Here is a 10,879-nt window from a genome sequence, read left to right on the forward strand (position 1 = left end):
CATCAACCACCTACGCAAGGCATCAGCGGACACGACATGCCCAGAAGCTGCCCCTTCCACTGGCAAGGGGCCCCACAGTGACATCAGGGGCTGCGCCAGCTCCCTAGATGGAGAAGCCTGACCCCCAACCGACGGGCGCTTGGGTGGTGCATCCTCTAAAAACCAACCAACTCCTCAGAGCTGGGTCCGGAGTCGCTGAGTAGTGGGCCCAACAAGGCCCCCATCGAAGGCTCGGTGCGCTCCCCGCTCCCTGATCTATGGCCACATGAGGTTGGCCCTAGAACGCTGGCTTGAGAGGATCGAGGCCTGCTACCATAGCCCTTAGAAGGGCATGGCACTTCTGATGATCACCCAGCCCACTATAGGCTTCGATAAAAAGGTGGGCACCCTAGGCCCAAAGTTGGCAACTCCTAGATGAGTTCGCTAAGCCCTCACTCGAGTCGAAGACCCATGCGACATAGACTCACGAAGGGATCGACACCATCTTCGCTCGGCCCTGATAGCCAAGCAATACCCATCATGATGAAGAAGAAGGCCCCAAGCAGGGTGTAATACTCTTGTCAGCGAAAGCTGTCTCTGCCAAGGAGGGTTCGATCACTACAAGATCGAATTTAGCCTTTCGTCGTCATCACGCCAGGTGAGGCCATGAAGGGCTCAGGGGCTCCTAACGAGATCCTAACATATGGGTATGTTAAGCCTTGAGTCTAATGGTTCCCAACCGAAGAAGACCCCCCAACCGACCCCTTCAGGATCTCCCGAGGGCTCGGGGGCTATGCCCATCGAGCACGCTCGCGCGCACCCTCTGGCAAAAAGACTTGGCCAAGCCTGACTTGGCCACGACCGTCGCTTGGGGCTCGGGGGCTCACCCAAGCCCCAGGCACCCAATCTATGGCACATCTAGGCCTGGCCCTTGGCTCCTGCCTAGCTAACGACGCCAACCAAGGCCCGGGCACAAGAAGACAAGCCCCGAGTTACTGATGCTCGGGGGCTCCCTGGCGCCGCTCCCCAAGCATGGCCCTACCAACTGCTCCCCCGATAGGGTCACGTCTGGAGTGTGACACAAGAAGACAAAGCTTTCCCTCGGCCTCTTGGGGGCTCGGGGGCTTCGGGCCCACACGTCAGCCCCTGGAGCTGACCACCTTCATCACCAAGAAGACTACAGAAGGTCCACCCAGGGGAGGCCAGTCCAAGCCGACATAGCCTAACATACAGAGTGTTAGAACAGAGCAGCCGAACAACGTCTAAGGCTTCTTTGGCACCAAGACATCGCCATGGTCCACAACGCACTGCTGCAAGACCCTCCTGGACTGCGACGCACGTAGACCGTAAACTAGTTCCCCCAAACCGCCATGTACCTGACCTATCTCGTTATATAAGGGATAAGGTCGGACCTAGGAGGGGAGGAGGATCCCAGATCGATCACCAGACACTCCATTCCATTCCACCCGCCTCCGCTCTGCACAGGGAGCAAGGCAACCCGAAGAGGGGCACCGAGAGCTCCTCCTCGGCATCCCATTGTCTTCCTCCTCTCCGATGAGGGGGAAGGCTCCACCAGCGGCCAGACAACCTTAGGATTAGCACCGAGCTAACCTCCCTACCAAATCTCTCTCTACACTCTGTTGTAATCCCCTGATTTTGGGTGCTCTTGAGTATAAGGATCATATGCTGTTAGACGTAGGGACCGAATTGGCCTAAACCAGGATAAACCGTTGCGTCTTCTCTGCGTGATTCTTGTGTTCCTGAGTCCACCCGAACCACCGGAGACCCGTACTTTGACACCGACTCCAACAACAATGCTTGTCGCGGTTTTGACCCCGTGACACCTGCACTGACCACTCGGTCAGTCAGCCCGTTCCCAATGTTGTCTGTGAATACAATTTTAGAAATGTCTTATAGGAGCTATTCAGGCAACTTTGTATTCTTAACTGAAAATTTTTGGATTATGAAGTGGAGCATTTGTAACTCAAATAATCACAGTGGTCTTTCAAATGGACAGCGTGGGGAGGTATATGAAGATGTAACTTGCATGGAGAGAAACAAAACAACGTTGCAATAAGTCTGATGGATGAGATGAGCAGATTTATTTTACATGTCAGAGCAAAGAGTATATATAATATATCACTATCATACATTATTATTATGTTGCTCAATACGGGCAATTCGGTTTAGCTGTCCAGATATGGTACATTATTATACATACATATATGTATATATAATTATATATAATATATCATTTATAATTGATGGTTCTAAAAAATATGGTAATCATGTTTATCTTAGCTTGATCCGTTTTCTACCAAACAGGAACACAATGGTATATAAAATGATATTCATGAATGATCCTAGCTACATGTAAAACATTAAAATAAAATATATACATTGTTTATGTGTCAATTGCCTCTGTAGTTGTTCTATTCACTTTCGATTTTCTTTTTCTCGTTCTTATAAAAAAACCAAGCACAACTATTTAGGGTTTGTTTGGAACGTGTAAATTTCACATGAATCAGTTCGATTTCAAAGAAAAAACGTAAGAATAGGAAAAAAAATTTCACGTTCCAAACATGCCCTCAATTCTTTTGCACTTTTGTAATCCACAAGCAGGGGCACACGCACATCTAGACCTAGCGTGGCAAGCGCGCATCGGAAGCAAAAGGATGCGGCTGCTACGTCTGACAGAGGGTGGCAGGTTCCTAACACGGGTGTTAGCTTGCTATATACTGTAGCAGGCGGCAAGTTCCGTGAAAGTGTCACATGATCGACACCAAGGTGGAGATATCCAATACTATATTTTACCGTTGCAACGCACATTCACGTTTGCTAGTTCAACACGAGAGATGACATGTAAATAGAGACATGAGATATGAGATGCTGAGAACATTTTATACAAAGAGTGTTGATGCACTGTTGTATATGGAACAACTTTTTGTTGAGTTGTTGTGCGGATGTATATTCCTGTTTTGTGGATCAATATTTTTATCTAGCTATTGGGATTTTTGGCAAGTAAAATATGAAACAATCTTGAAGGAATTTGATCACATCTGCCAGTGTGAAAACACAACCTCACATTTTCATAAGAGAAAAAATCAGTATGACACAACCTCATGGATTTGAATCTTCTTTGGCCAAAAATATAAACCCTCATTTGAGATAATTTTGGTACTACAGCTAACAAAAGTTTCACTTGCAGAACTCACAAGTGCCTAACCAATTAGGAGGAGCTACACTACACACAAGAAGGGTATAATCAGTCAACCCAAAGTTTATGGCCGCCAACCTCATAGCCATCGAGCTAAACATTGGCCCACTCTCCATCCTCACATTTCTTAGATGGCTTTTCCATAGGTGGATGAAATTCCCAATAGCCTCTAAAAGTACTCTATATTTCTAGATGTGTTTCGAAATCCCAACCGCCTCTAAAATTATATTTTTATAGGCGGCTCTCTATTAATAGGGTTCACAGTGGGCACTATCGAGGCGTGTCAAAAAAGCTCCTATTGCTAAAAATCGTTTTTATAGTAGTGCTAACTTATTTTGAACTATTCAACCGTTTAACTTATAAAAAGCTATTAGCTGGCTCGCTATTGCAGTTTATAAAAGGTTGATGATTCAAACGGTACCTTAAGTCACATCATCCTAATTGGATCCTTGACCGTTGACTACAAGGGGAAAGGTTGTCAAGTTGAGGAGGACGCGCCTTCCGACAAAGGAGACCCACCATGCCCCCAATGGCTTCAGCTCGTAGACATGTCCATCCCACTCTGCCACATAATGTGCGTACAGATATAGCCAACATTTTCCTTGATTATTTGGTTATTTAATTGTCTATTTTGTTCTAAAATTCAATGGTTGTGGTCTATTCGAAATCTTACCTCGTAAGAGGTAGTAAAGGGGTACCGTAGCAAAACCCATATACGGTTGCCCTTGCTGTTTTCGATCCGGAAAACCTGGCATGTGTTTTCCCACTCGTCCTGGGCTCCGTCTGTCTTCCTAGTCCTTAACCAATGAACTATGAGTGCTCATGAGATTGCTTTGCCTATATTACTTTGATGAATTGGCAAGCAAGGGGATGCACGTTTCGTGTAACCGCGTTGTCCAGAAAGACTACTTGCAAGTTTTTTATGCAAGGAATGAGAAAAGTTCAGCCGAGTGCTGGTAGGTACGACTACTCATTAGTGAACTTCGAAGAAAATAACGCAAAATTTCTTACGACCATCTAAGTATGTGCTCTTCAATGGGATTCAGCGTCCATAAAGATAAGAAACTCGCTGAACGATAGAGAGAATTACACGCGTACGTGCACTTGGGACCTTGTTTTGTATTGAAACGTTTTAATAATCCTCTAAATGAAACACGGGTCAACGCACGTGTTCTAAAAAAAAAAGATACAGAGAATTACACGTTCAAGTCATTTCCCTTCTAACTGATTTCTTTGTCAGTAACAACTCAACATCTTCATTGCATTGCTGTTATAGGCCATTTTTATGTGGCTTGATTGCTGCTATTGCTGGCAGAATGCTACCCCTGGCATTGTTAAGTTTATGCTGATTCCAAGACATGGTCTCTGCAAGCCATCGGCCTCGATGGAGGAGAAGAATGACACAAAGGTGTGTAGGCTAAAGTCTTTGCCAGCAAGAAGAGGGATTAAGGAGGCTATGAAGGAATCTGTGGGCTATTGAGTTATGATAGAAAGGGAAGCCGCTTGATAAGTGAAGACTAGAGCCAGCAGCCTCATTGTGGCTGGAGGATACCCACTAATACACAGAGTTCTTCACATTTTGAGTATAGTTGATGATAAAATTGCCTATGCAATCCAAGTATGTAATAGTCGGCTTCATTGCTGTTGTCCATGCATTGTTTCATGTGAACTCTATCTGTATCTATCCAGTTCGATCAATAATTGTGTCTAACACATGGTATTCTGAATTACAATAGCATCTTAATCCACAACACCTGATTCCGAAATTCAATGTAATGAAAGCCAATGTTGTATTAATGCAGCTATTTACATTTGAACATAAACAAGAACATACACAACTAATAAAAATACATACATATATGAAATAATTTGGGCATGGTGCCATCTACATTGCTCAGCTGTCAGTGTGTGGATGGGCTAGTAGGCACAATTGACTTGCCAATGAGGAACCTGGGGCGTTTATGGTGATCACTGATCTGCCTTTGCAGTATCTTCGTCAGGTTCTCTTTCTCGCCACATTTCTTAAGAAGAAGCTCATTCAGGTTACACAGGTCTGGCACTCCAGACAAGCCAGAACTATTATCCTGTAGTGATGGGCACTTGTTAATCCAAAGTTTCTTAAGCTCAGGCATGGCGCCTTTGTCGATTGACACTTTCTCTATTTTCTCTAGCCCATCAATGTCAAGGAACTTGAGCTTTGGAAATGTACCAGTACAGAAATGCAAGGAGTCACCTATGTAGGAGTTCTCCCATAGGCCTAGCAAAGTTAGGTTGCGCAGGTTCTGAAGGCGCTCAATGTCTTTGTGCTTCAGTTGTGTCCCCAGCAGCTTCACCTTAGCTAGATCATTGAGTGAACCGATCCAATTAGGTAGACTACTCAGATTCCCACACAGCCTCAGGGAAACAAGATGTGCTGGTACTTGCAGTTCATCCATCTGAGTGAGAAATGTAAGTGAATCAGAGCGCACTTCAAGCCGTTGCAATCGCCTGAGTTCACCTATCGATTGACACAGATCGTGCCCTTGTTTCTCAGTAAGCCCTTCGACCCCTAGCCTTCTCAAATTTGTCAAGTTCGTCAGCTTCTTGAGCCTCCCTGCCACACCATTTCCATTGCCAACATTGACCACCCCTAACATGTGCAGGTTCTGTAACTTCTCGATTCCTTCGGGAGCTCTTACACTTGCATTGAAAACCTTGCAGCACTCACCTTGGTTGCAGCATAGACAGGATAAAAGGCCGACTTTATGTTTGTCCTTCCCTGATTCCATCTTTTGCAGCAAATCTTTTGAAAAGTTGACTCCAGCTAGAAGATAACAGAGCTTCTCAAGTTTGGCAATGCCCCTGGGGAGTTGTGTCACCTGTGTGTCTTGAATGTCTAATGTCTCCAGATATCGAAGGCTCTGCAAGGAAGACGGAAGCTTAGAAACATCCGTTCCTCGTAGGCACAGATATCTCAGGTGTCGTAGCTCCCCTATATGCTTGAGGTCATCATTCTTCAGATTGATCGTGTCCTCCAGGTCAAGCACTCGCAACAGCCGCAGTTTTGGAGAGACGAGAGATGCAGGGTAATCCCCAAAGATTGTCAACGATCGGACATATGACAAGTTAATTCTTTGCAGCTCCTCATCCCTCCCTTTCCATCTCGATACCACCAGGTGGCGTATCTTACTTTGTGGAATCTCATTGGAGTGCTTCTCGATGAGTAATAGTTGGTTCTCCTCGATGAACTTGGACAAGATGATCTTGAGCACCATGCTGTGAACCCGGCAGCGATCAGCTCTAACACCAGAGATGGCCTTGGAACCTTGAATCATGCTTCTGTTAATGAGCTCATTGTAGAAACGCTCTCCTACAACCTCTGCAGGCATGTCACGGTTCTTTGCTATGTAGCCTTCTGCCATCCACCGCCTGAGCAAGCGGGTGCGTCTGATCTCATGGTTCTCAGGGAAGATACTGAGGTACAAGAAGATGGATTTCAGGTGATACGGCTAAGCCATCATAACTTGAGACGATCACCTTGGTGATATTGCGGAGGTCAGACTCCAACTCTGCCCCAAGATGTTCGTGCAGGTTTCTCCACTCTATGCTTGTTTTCGGCCTATTCGCTAGGAGACCTCCGATGGTAGATATGGCAAGTGGAAGCCCACGACATCTCCTTAATATATGGCTGGCTTGTTCCTCCATATCCGATGGCAAATCATAATTAGTCGTCTTGTAGACCTACAAATGATGGAATGAAACAACTAAATGAATATCCTAGAGAACAAAATGGACCAATGAGATAATACCAGACGACCCTTGAAAAAATAGAAATGTAGCAGGCTGTGTCATGTCAATTCTCATGCGTATTAAGTTTCAATACTATACCCCAAACAAAAATAACTGCAATTGGACAAGCTTATCTATTAATTGAACTTATGCAAGCTAAAGACCCAAGCTATGTTGCACACCATCGCAAAAACCATGTGTTTCGATGTATCCTTAGATGCTAGGCACAAGCTATCCTTAGATGCACAAGCACAAGCACAAGCACGACATATCCTTAGATGCTGCGCACAAAAGAAAGCTTCAAAGGTCATACAACCTTGGTTCTTGGTGGACAGATAATTCTGGTGATATTTCACATATTCCAGGTTATGCATTTCGTCGAACATGGCGAGGGCGTTGAGCCATTGACGCAATGACATGTGTAGACGCGTGCAAAACACAAGCTGGTCACTGAGAGACATTTATTATAAAATATGTTTTCTTAATGTATCTATTTTAAATCACTATTTTTTGCAAGGAATTTAGAACTATTATTATTAATATTAATTTATATAAATTTAGTTAAATTTAGAATAATTTGACTTAGACTAGATCTTAGAAATTTATTTTTTGGACTAGATAAATGCCCGTGCATTGTATGGGGTCAAATTTTTTTGAGTTAACCTTAGTAATTGGACGTGAACGTGTGAGCTATGATGACTTTGTATTGGATGCAAACTCTTAGATTTTGTCTTCGTATTGGGATCGTGTAGGACGTGAACGTGTGAGCTTTAAAGACTTCATATCGGATGCGGACACATAGATTTGGTCTTCGTATTAGAACTAGGTAGAACACGAACGCGCGTCAAGTGAAGGATGAATAATGATCTTGTCATGATCACTTGAAATGGATTAAATCTATTTTATATTGTAACACATGTATTCACCACAGCTATCTTTGGTAAATTTGAGTGAATTGTTATTTGCATGTCTACTTTAGATAAACTCCTTATATATTATTAAAACTGTTTTATTTGATTTTTTAAGAGATTGATTTATTTTCGCACGGAGAGAGTTTATTCCTATCATTTTTCTGTGTATAAATATGTGCGCTGTTTCATCGGTGTCAGCAAAGATTTCTTGTGTATGAATATGTGCGTGATCTTTTTTGTTGTCGTAAGCAAAGCCCTTACCGAATTTCTCTGTTTGAATATGTGCGTGATCTGTTTCGTCTGTGTCAACAAAGATTTTTATTGTGGAAGAGTTTATTTCGAAAACGATTTTTTTTGCTGTATATGATTTTCGACGTGGAAGAGTTTGTTTAGGAAATAGGTTTTTCTGCTGTATATGTTTTTTTTTTGGAAACAAGGACGGTGGCTTTTTTACCGTGGTTTTTTTTTTGCCGTATATGTTTATATTTCGGAACCTTTTTTTGCCATATAATAGAAACTTTTTGTTACCGTATAGGGCGGGGCGGACGCAGACGATAGCCATAGGAATTTTTTTAGGTGTATTTGTAGATATAGATAAAGGTAGTATACAGTATAGGAGCATGGGTCAGGACGCACCTTCTGGCAGAGGAGTCTCTTAGACTCCTTACTATCCAGTGGCTTGAGCTCGTAGATAAGCTCCTTGTTTCCCTCCGCCACATCTCCCGCTCCAGCGCAGTGGCAGTGCCGGGCGACGTCCTCCCGCCGCGTCGTCACGATGATACGGCTGTCCTTTTCGTTGCGGAATCGAAAAGCCTGCCATATATTTTCCCACTCGTCGTGGCTAAGTAGGTCGTCCACGATAACCAGGTATCGCTTATCCCGCAGGTGATCCTCGATCTTGTGGCCGTGTGGCACGGCGAGCTCCTTCTTGAGCCGCCGCTTGAACACGTCGGGGTTGTCCAGCGGGTGCGGCACCGTGATCCACGCGCGGCAGTCGAACTCGGCGAGGACGTCCGGGTCGTTGTGCACCATGCGCACCAGCGACGACTTCCCCATGCCGCCCATCCCCCACACAGACACGATGCGCAGCGCGCCGTTGCTGACTGAGAGCAGCTTGGTGACCGCCTTAATCTCGGTGTCCCGGCCGATGATGTCCGACACCTGGAACGCCAGCTCCGCCGAGTGCTCGTCGTGTTCGTGCAGCGCGGACGACGACGACGACTGAGCTTCCGGTACGCCAGCGGCGGGGCCGACGGCGATCTGCAGATACCTCTGGTGGCGCTGGTTCAGCGCCTCGACGCTGGCCTTGATGTCCCGGATCCGCTCGGCAATGCGGCGGCGCTCGGCGATAGCGCCGGGGAGCCAGGAGCCGACCCGCGAGGACGACATCCTGTCCGCGTACAGCGCGAAGTCGAGGAGGCAGTCCTCGACGTCGTACGCGAGGTCGCGCACCTGCTTCACCCAAGTCTTCGCGATGTAGTTGCGCACCGTGGCCTCAGGATGGGCTGACGCCACCTCGAGGAAGGACTGCATCATCTCCATCTCGTTGCGGATGAAGTCTACCTCCTTGGGGACCCCGATGAGGCGCGCAACCTCATCGGCGATGGCAGAACCGGCGCTGCTTAAGACGCCGTCTAGAACGGACCTCGCCAAGCTCACGGCCGTCGCCTCCATCTCTCTGTCTGTCTGTCTGTCTGTCTCTGTCTCTGTATGTGTGTTTGTTGTTTGCCCCAACGAGCTAAGCGGGAGCATAAATAGGTAGTCTCAGTGTCAGCGGCAACCCGCGTTACTAACAGACCAAAACACGTTGATGACCTGGTAGCTAGATTGTCCTGCAAGCTGATGGCGATTCCCGTGGTGCTCTATTTCGATTTTGCTTCATTTTAAGGAGACTCGATCGGGGATTTCGGTGCAAGCATCCAAGAAAGTTCTTTAACAGTTAATGGTAACGGATGGTTGTTGATGCAGTGCCCCACATATTAAGCCCGTGACCGAATTTTGAAATTCGGGTTAGTGTAGCACTTTCGTTTTTATTTGACAATTAGTGTTCAATCGTGGATAATTAGGCTTAAAACGTTTGTCTCGCGATTTTCAACCAAACTGTATAATTAATTTTTTTTGTCTACATTTAATACTCCATACACGTATCATAAGATTCGATGTGATGACTACTGTAACATTTTTTTAGGATTTTGGGTTTAGGCCTAAGTTTTGCAACGTGCGCTAGGTACACTGCCGTGTGCTAGTAGGTAGTGGGTCGTACTCCGTAGCACGTACGAGTATATGACTACTGAACTTCCAAGAAAAAGATGAGGTGGCATTTCAGGCCCCTGTAGTACTATTCTTCGTTCTGTCGCCGACTTTGATTTTGCTTCATCTTAGTGTATATTTCGCAGGGCTCCTCCTAACTCCGATTTCGGGGATATTTGGCATGACTCCTCTTGAGTGGCTCCTTCAGAGGAGCCAGAATTATTTTGGAGGAGCCTCAGTTTATGGCTTTTTCAAAATGGTTCTAGCTTTTCTATTTTTTATTGAAAAATATCTCCTCTAAGAAAACGTTTGTCAGCGCTCCTCCGTAAGAGCCAGAGCTGGAGTCAGAAAGAAGCCCTGCCAAACAGACCCTTCTTCCGAGGAGCTCTACTGTACTATAACGTTTTTAATAAGTAAAAACAAGTGAACCTGCTTTTCAATGAAAAACGAAAGAACTGAAGCCGTTTTTAATGATGCCACTGAATGGCGAACGTTCACTCAAACTGAAAGTAGTGAGCGATTTTCCGACAGCCCATAGTTTCTTTTTCAGGGAAATAATTATTCCCGCTGCTTCCTTTTACGGATGGCGTGCGCGTCTCTGTCTTTCAGCTTTCAGGTGGGATTGGTGGGCGCGCCGGCATTCCATTCTCTTTTCGTAGACGTGGTAGGCACGGACGTGGTGGATCTCACGCGCTCCCATATTTCTTTTTTAGAACCGTGCGCACATAACTTAAATAACTAAGTTAGACAGCAT

At 45.6% G+C, this 10,879-nt stretch overlaps 1 pseudogene; it reads right to left on the reverse strand.

Annotated features, from left to right (window-relative positions):
* Positions 1 to 4,993: 4,993 nt before the first annotated feature.
* On the reverse strand, positions 4,994 to 9,573 carry LOC136552125 (disease resistance protein Pik-2-like; annotated as a pseudogene).
* Positions 9,574 to 10,879: the final 1,306 nt, after the last annotated feature.

The sequence above is a fragment of the Miscanthus floridulus genome, chromosome 4 (assembly GCF_019320115.1).
Source record: "Miscanthus floridulus cultivar M001 chromosome 4, ASM1932011v1, whole genome shotgun sequence".
Classification (NCBI taxonomy): Eukaryota; Viridiplantae; Streptophyta; class Magnoliopsida; order Poales; family Poaceae; genus Miscanthus; species Miscanthus floridulus.